Source organism: Cyanistes caeruleus, chromosome Z, assembly GCF_971803275.1.
Source record: "Cyanistes caeruleus chromosome Z, bCyaCae1.hap1.1, whole genome shotgun sequence".
Classification (NCBI taxonomy): domain Eukaryota; kingdom Metazoa; phylum Chordata; class Aves; order Passeriformes; family Paridae; genus Cyanistes; species Cyanistes caeruleus.
In genome coordinates, this window is record NC_141732.1 from 77836463 (window position 1) to 77845696 (window position 9234).

Below are 9234 nucleotides of genomic sequence, written 5' to 3' on the forward strand. Positions count from 1 at the left end.
AAAAAGCCACTTTGCGTTCTAGCTGGCACTGGAGCAGCTGTTGCTACTCTGGAGCTGACTGCATCTCTCCCTTAGACACAAGGAGCTCTAGAAACCCAAAAGACCTTTAAACTCTTAACCTTATGATTTCTAGCAAGAATGATGTAAGGACAAATATCTGTTATTCTTATGTTTTCAGGAATGGCCATGCCAGCCGACATTCCTAGGCCTGTGTTGAGCAGTGTGGAGATCACAGTTTCAGCTAAGTGATGGAAACAGTGATTGCCCCTACTTGTTCTCCTTGGGCAAGGATCATATCTATTTCCTATCTTTTTCTTATCTATACCACCTGCAGCAATGTAGGATCAATGGTGTATGAAATCCAAATTAGGTATCTGGAAGATACAGTCCCAATGGGACTTCAAGAGGGCAGAAGGCAGTGATCTTAATACAGATAGATTTGTTTGGTCACAAGGAATGTTGTAGATTAACTATGGAAGTTTTACAGTCATTATCAGATTTCTAATATATGTTTAAGCTGTGTTTTCAAATGTTTATTCAGACAGCAACCAAGACAGCTGGGGTTCAATGCAGTCAATTTTCTTGCTGTGAAAGTGCTGTGGACACTTCAGATAATTTTATAATCACCCACATCAGTTTCAGAGAGCAAATAAGCATTAGAGAGTAAAGAACTGAGTTGTGTTACAATACCCACAATAATAGGCTGTGGGACAGAGGGATGCAGCTGTTATTCATGAGTTTCATCCACAGGAAAGGGTGTGGGAATGCTCCTCTGCATGTCCTCAGGTCATTAGAGATGAACCACGTGTTGGAGGCCATAGGAAAATGCTTGTCTTCTGGGGGTGGAGACAATCTACTTCTGCCCTTCTACAGATTTTTCTCCAGCGGAAACAGCAGAGGCTCTCTGAGTGTTCTGTTAGACACCCTGTTGCAACTGTGTTGTTTTCAGAATATTTCCTCAGGAGAAAAAGAAATACAAGGAAATTAAGGACAATTATTATCTCTATAAAATTTTAACTATTATCCTTTTTTACTGTGCTTCTGCATGTAACCTTCTCAGCCTTGATTACAATTTTAAATCTTTTTTCCCTGATACTCATATCTTCACTGACCTCTGAAAATATGATGCACTAATCCACACTTAAAATAAGCTTTAATGTGTCTGGGGAGTACTGGGACATTATACCCAGGCACTTCTGTTGGGATAGATTATGACTTCGATGGCATCAAGGCAATTAATAGTTTCAATATCTAGATACAAAACACTCTTGGTTGCATATCAGTTCATGGGATAATCACTGTAGGGACCCATAAAACCTTATTGTTTGTAGAAGTCAAATTAATGATGCAAAAGGTACTGGCAATAGTGATTGCATCACTGTTGGTACAATTCAGAGCAGTTAGACCAAATCAAAGGCACCTTATACTCACCAATTCTAGCAAGGATAGGTTTTTAATTAACATCTGTGTTTTTTTTATAGGAGGAATACAAATTTAAAGGCAGGGGCAGTATTCCTATCTTAATCCCCCACTGTTTTAAAAAAAAAATTACTTTCCTTTTCTTTTTTTTTCTTCCTATAATTAACTTCATGCAAATTTCATAGAAAGGGTAGTAAGTAGATGTTTACAGTCTACAAATTTAATTTAAAAAAATTACTTTATGTCTTTTTGACAAAAGAAGTCAAAAACATACAAACTCTCTGTCTCTATGTCTTTTTGACAAAAAGCAGAAAAAACATACAAACCAATAAAAAATATTTATAAAAAAACAAACCAAACAAAAAAACAACAAAAGACAACAAAAAAAAAAATTATCATTACCTTGTTCAAAAAAACAAAAAGAATGGAAAAAATAATTTTTAGTGTTGCAATTTGCACTGTTATCACTATTATTTATATGACTGTAGAGGATAGTGGTCAAAACCAGCCTTTGGGTGAAGGTGTATATTGAGTACTGCCCAAGTCTAAAATGAGGCACAGTCCTGGTCTCAAAGGGTTTTTTGTCTAAAGAAAGAAGACAGAGGATAGAAACAGCAATGTGTCTTTAATATAATTTTTCAGGTATAGGGAGGGGAAAAAACTACAATAGAAAAATAAGGTTACTGTGGCAATGCATCCCTAATTTTATAATGACCTAAAAACCATCATAATATTAATTTAAAATGAATTTTAAATACCATGAGATTTTGATGATCTGATTATGGTTTTTTTTTTTTTTTGTTCACTGTGTCTGTGTGCATGGGAATACTGGAAGAATCTGAAAGACATTTTCAGTTCCTTAGATATATCTGAATTAATCAGAGTGAAATCCCCACTGGATGTAAACACTAACAAGAATATTAAATACCTATCAGAAAATGTGGTCAAAGTTTGATCTCAAATGGTTAGATTTTAATATTTTCATTTCTTCTGGAAACAAAGCTACTATATTTTTTGATAACACAACTATTGCTACATTTTTCCTTTTGCCTTTTAGATTTTTAGACCCCTACAGCCTTCCTTCTCAGTCTTTCCTAACTGTGTTTGCATTAACAGGTCACAAAACTTTGAAAATGCCACTTTTTGTACCAACCAGGACTCCAGTGCAGCAGTATTAATAATAGCAACTTAAGCAAATTTAAGAGTTGAGTCACTGAGCAATCTTAAGGCATACATGATGCCTACAGTGAAGAAAATTATACCAGACAGAGACTCTTATTGTTCCTATGACCATGAATTATGTAAAAACCTAGAGTGCATTTGAGGCCAGGCAGGATGGAGCTTTGAATGTTCCTAACTCAAAATAATTCACATGTTTATGAAGCAAATAACGCAGGTCATTCACTCATCTGCAATTACAGGGAGCAAGACTTGGTGGCCCATGTTCCCTTCAGTCCCGTGCTGATGTGGTTTGGAAAGCAAGAGAGAAAAGAGATTGGGCCTCCTCTGCTACTGGAGAGTGTGCCAGGTGAAAGGTGGGACAAAACTTATCCTCTTGTTTCACTGCCTTGAAAAGAGTGACATCCACCTTCCCTATTATTCTGTTTCTACTCTGTTTATACCTGCCAAGGATGAGACTAAAAATATTGATTTCATATGACTTTCAATGAGAAATCAGCATTCAGAGTATCTGAAAATGAAAACTTAAACATTCCTAATCTCTTTTGAAAATGTTTTCAAATCAGAAAATAGATAAATAAACATATGCTAACACCTTGGATACAAAACTGCTACTGAAGTTTAAAGTCTCTGTAAACATTCTTTCCTCACTACATGCTTTAATTTTTAAATGAGAAAATAGAAGGCCTCTCCTCTCCTCTCCTCTCCTCTCCTCTCCTCTCCTCTCCTCTCCTCTCCTCTCCTCTCCTCTCCTCTCCTCTCCTCTCCTCTCCTCTCCTCTCCTCTCCTCTCCTCTCCTCTCCTCTCCTCTCCTCTCCTCTCCTCTCCTCTCCTCTCCTCTCCTCTCCTCTCCTCTCCTCTCCTCTCCTCTCCTCTCCTCTCCTCTCCTCTCCTCTCCTCTCCTCTCCTCTCCTCTCCTCTCCTCTCCTCTCCTCTCCTCTCCTCTCCTCTCCTCTCCTCTCCTCTCCTCTCCTCGAGTCTCCTCTCCTCTCCTCTCCTCTCCTCGAGTCTCCTCTCCTCGAGTCTCCTCTCCTCTCCTCTCCTCTCCTCGAGTCTCCTCTCCTCGAGTCTCCTCTCCTCTCCTCGAGTCTCCTCGAGTCTCCTCGAGTCTCCTCTCCTCTCCTCTCCTCGAGTCTCCTCTCCTCGAGTCTCCTCTCCTCGAGTCTCCTCTCCTCTCCTCTCCTCTCCTCTCCTCTCCTCTCCTCTCCTCTCCTCTCCTCTCCTCTCCTCTCCTCTCCTCTCCTCTCCTCTCCTCTCCTCTCCTCTCCTCTCCTCTCCTCTCCTCTCCTCTCCTCTCCTCTCCTCTCCTCTCCTCTCCTCTCCTCTCCTCTCCTCTCCTCTCCTCTCCTCTCCTCTCCTCTCCTCTCCTCTCCTCTCCTCTCCTCGAGTCTCCTCTCCTCGAGTCTCCTCTCCTCTCCTCTCCTCGAGTCTCCTCTCCTCTCCTCGAGTCTCCTCTCCTCGAGTCTCCTCTCCTCGAGTCTCCTCTCCTCGAGTCTCCCTTTCAGTTAAGATATATTTGTAACAGTTAAAGGAAAATAAAAAATCTGTTTGTTGACTTTTCATCTACATGGCAGACCTAAATGAAACATTCCTCATTTTCACTTTGTCAGAGGATAGATGGAAAGTGCCATCTGTAATATAATAACTGTGACCAAAGTCATGCTGCCTCAGAAGCATAGCAACATATTCTTTCAAACTGATTTTTTCCTTTTTTTTTTTTAAGCAAGCAGCACTTGCTAGTATTTACAATCAATTAATTTAGACTGGTTTTAGAAAACGTCTTACATTACTAGAAAAAAACCCAACTTGAAAAAAAATCGAGGCAAAATACACTTCAATTTACTGTGTTTGAAAGAAAAACATTTTGCTTGAAATTAAATGGAACTAAAATGCATTTTCAGGGAAAAGGAAATATTTTATCTAGTTGAGTATATTTTCATATATTTGCTTCCATAAAATCAAGAGATTTGAACAATAAAATACCTGATTAAGAATGTACACCTGTATGCTTTGAGTAGATGGTGTTTATGTATATAAGCACATCACATGACCCTAGAAAGCAACAGGAAATTTTCTTGCCATTCTTGTCATTTTTAGGGGTTGCACTATTTCTTGTATAGTACTTTCACAGGAGTTAAAAGCTTGTAGGTTTATTCTGCTGTTTGATCCATAAAAGACCCCTGAAGTTGAAAGTCCTATTTATAACTAAGGACACAGGTAAAAAATTTAGAAATGACTATATAGCTTTTCTGCATTCATGCATTTGTAAAGAAATTATACATTTTAAAACTTTATCCAGGGAAACCTAAGATTCTGCCCAAATCTTGATATTCAAAATGGGGAATAAACATTTAATGAAAACATAATTGTTTTAAATAAAAAATGTTTTTTTCTTGAATATTATTGACTTACACTAAATTTATAGAACATAAATTCCTTCCCTCCAGAGGATTTCTTTTTATAATATGAAGGGAACATGGCAGGCAAAAGAAAGATATTCCTAAAATAAATGCCTTTTTTTTTTTTTTTTATTTCATGGCTGATCCCTTCCAAGACAGCAATGGCTGATGTAAGAGAATCAAAATAAATGGAACTGTGTCAGTTCCCACCATCAAAAGATCTGGTCCAGCTTGTCTTCACATCTTCACTCTCTTGTCCTGGATTGCAAAGCCTCCTTTTAACAGCCTGAGCAGCCACAGTGCTGGAAGTGCTGCAGGGAGCTGTGGCGTGAGAAATTGTCAGAGTTGTGAATTTCCACAGAAATACCATTCTTGAGGGGGAAAACTGACTGTCCCACGGAAGAGGAGATTCCAGTGAGTGCACTGAAGCTGCTGCAGAGCCACTGCAAGCCTGCTAAAGAGACCTCTGAGCCAGGAGCCTGTGTCCATGCAGGGGACATGCTGTGCAAGTGGCCACAGAACCCTTGTGATTCAGCTCTGCTGTACATCTTCCCCCTGCTCAATATCAAAGCTGCATTTTAAAAAGCAGCAGAAGACCTTTACTGAAGTCTTTTAATAGCAGACAACACACATCACTAACAACTGTCCTCCAGGGAGCAATGGTATTCTTGCAGAGGACTAAATTGCCTCTCCTTCTCCAGTTACAGCCCCTAATTTCTCTGCTACCACAGCAAGTGTCTCAGGGGAAATGGGTAAAATTTGCAGTAAGCAGTGGGTAACTTAAAATGAAGTGTTGAGTGAGGGTCTTTAGTGTTTTTTTTCAGACAATTATGCATATTTGATAGAGCCTGCCAAAAGCAGGGTTTCACTTCTGATACTTAGTATAGTCTAGTTTTCCTTACCTACAGAGAATGTGGGGATTAAAATTTCCTGTATAATCTTATATATAATCTGAACATATAGATAGAGATCACTTTTCCCCTCAATAGGTAGTAAATGAAAGTTTAATGGAAAAGAGAGAGAGTGCATTTGCCAACTACATAGGCTTAATTATTATGCCATTATTGTGTTCTGAGACCATGAAAGCTTTATCTCATCAACAAAAAGATGCATTAGCCTTTGGATTGCAGAATGAAGCCACTGCAGTATTGAGCAGGATTTCTGACTTACAGTGAGCTGCATGGTAGCTGGAATGCATCTATCAACTGCCATTTCTTATCGTGAAATTTAAACTTATGACATTTATTTATCCATATTGTTGTATATGAACAGAAGATGAGTGAGTGTTATTTGCTCTGCACAGCCCCATGGTGGGATATCCAAGGTAATAATGTGGATAGTCAGTGTTCTTCTGGGGGTTATTTTTGTCAACCAAATAGCAGTTCATATAAGGTAAATTGTTCCTCTTCACTTTGTGCTGAGTTAGAAAGTTGTTACTTCAGAAGACAGTGCCATAAAATTTAAATATCATGGGCTTCCTTTGCATTGTGATTCATGAGGCAAATAACAACACCATTAAAAACAAGTGAAGTAGTTATTCCATTCAAATGCAAAGTCCAGAGTACTTGAAATATGCTCATGAAACATCAATGAAAATATCTGACTGGCTTTATGGAATATGGAGGGCACGGTAGATGGGCACATTATTCTCGCCTATCATAGCCTTCCAAAAGCTGTTGAGAGGTTAACACAGCAAGAGCTGATGAGGCAGTACTGGGCAAGCTGATGAGTTACTCCTAAATTTTGAGTTTATCATGAATAATCAGGAACAGATATTCTGCTGTTGCCTGCGGCAGTATGCAAAGCAGGCATTTCATCAGGCTAAAGCCTTTCTACTGAGGTCACCATGTAAACACTTAATGAAGCAGAAACACTCCAAGGATTCATTGACTGAGCACATTTAGATGTGTTCTGTATAACTGTTCAATTGGCAGCAGTGAAATTACCTCACTGATGCTTTAAAGAAACTGTGGACACTGTACTCCTCCAGTATTAAATGGGGTGTTCATAATTAATTTCTTATTTTCTAAGGCAGCGTAGCAGTTTGAGTACAACTTTTATTAAGCATTGCAAAGTTAAAAGGAGAGGAAAAAGCCTAGAGGTCATAAACTACTTCACACAATTTAGAGTGCAGTAAGGAGTTATTGCTGCGCTAGTGCCTGTTAATGTATCTGCAATTTTCCATCGGGTTAACATTTTTTTTTGGCCCAGGAATTGCCTAGTAACCAGTTACTACAAAATCCTACATCACTCTGATAGAACTTAACACAAAGATAGTTTGAGAGGTGATTCATGATCCTACAAATGGTTGTTGTCTTGCAGTATTCTGCAAAGTCCCAAATATTACTGGAGCTAGCGCAGCATTTTGTGAGTCATGGGAGCATCTTCTTTAAACAGGTTAGTATTTCCTGGGCTGTAAAGTCTAATAAATCCTCTATCACATCTCCAAAGAGCTCTGCTATGGTCAGCTAAAGAGTAAAACTGCTAAAGCCTCCCTGGTACTGATTTGTATTTATGCAAATTGCCCTGTGAACCCTCATGTTGCCAATGAGCTGCTGTCCTTCACCATCTTCTCTCCATTATAGAAATAGAAACACACGTCCCATAAGAGTAGTTCTTTAAGAATAAATGCCAGATGTGGAGATTTTAGGACCAGGAGGAGCTGTTATGACTTCTGTGTAACAAGACATTGGTTTCCTACAAAGTGTCAGGCCCTTAACTTGACTGTGCTAAAACCACACTTTATGCATGTAATTAATCTTCCAGTGCAGAGCCTGTGAACTGTGTCAGTGCCTTTATCACTTCTATTGCTCTTCCTGGGAACACACCTAGGGATCAATCCTCACGCTCAGATTCACCTGCCAGATTCCTCCTGAAGGCTGGGGGATTTTGTGCCTGTCCTCCTTCACTCACGATTGCTTCCTGAATGTACATTATTGTATCAGCAGCTTCTCTGAGCTGTTTAAGTGACAGCAAAAGTCTTGATGTGCTCTTTCATGAGTAAATGACAGCTCTTCATATGTGGCATCTGCATTTTACACTTAAAAATTAAAAAAAAAAAAAAAAAGCAAAAACCCAAACAACTAAAAGCATTCTTTATTGTTAGGCCATGGAAGCAGTGCCTGTGAAATCTGTAATGTGTTGGAACAGGTAAAACACTGATGGAGACAACAGTGAAGAGTGACATTCCCCTATCTTAGTAATGACACCCAGCAGATGAAGTACTGTGCAACTCTTTGTGGCAAGGAAACTGTAATGATTAATGTGTGGCTAACAACTTGTTTAAAGGAATCCTGCTATTCCAATTTGACTATACATGACTGCTCTTCTCGAGTTGTACAATAGCTACTGTGCCATGGGAGATGTTTAAAAAACTGGTAAATTCCTTTCAGTAACATGGAGCTGATGGCCTTGTAATGAAGGCTCCAAACATCTAATTGGTAGGATTTCCTACTAAATTAGGCAATATTATTCATATATAAGACTACTGACACTGGGCATACTACAGTATTAGTAAAAGGCAACTTAAACACTGATTATGAACCAATTCCTTACGGAAATTGAAATTATTTTAGAATGCTACTTTAATGTGTGTGCCTGTATTGATATTTATACATGTATCCGAGTGCAAACGTGTATGTACCCGCACACACATCCATATTGCTCAGATGTAAAATATGATACAGAAAAATCACCCTGTACTCAAGTGTCTCACGAACGCTCCGAGCCAAGGGGCAGAAGATTCATTTAGTTCTGGTTAATCAGCATCTTGCTATCCAGCTAGTGTCATAAAAGAAGTCTGTCTCATCTGTTGGTTTTCAACAACAGGAAGGTTTTGATCCATCTGTCACACAATTCCCCCCATTTCTATTTAGAGAAATATGCAATCTGTTCCATTAATAAAATGTTGCAAGTCGTTTCCTCCTTCCGTGTGGCTCCAAACCCACTTGACAGGTGGATATTTTGACCTGTACATGGTGCAAAGCATTGAGTCATTTTAGTAAGTGTATGTCTCCACAAAGAAAAGAAAAGAAAGATAGACACTAATTAAAACCTGGGTAAGTCATCTGGAAGACTGGTAGCACACTCTGGCATTTGTTAATACAATACAAAAGTCACTAATTATAGTAGTATTGTTAGTACCATTGAAGTTATAACAGCCTGTCAGAGGAGCCATTATAAACCACTATATTCAGGTGTTCATAGCGACAACCATAAAAATTAAAGATGAAATTTG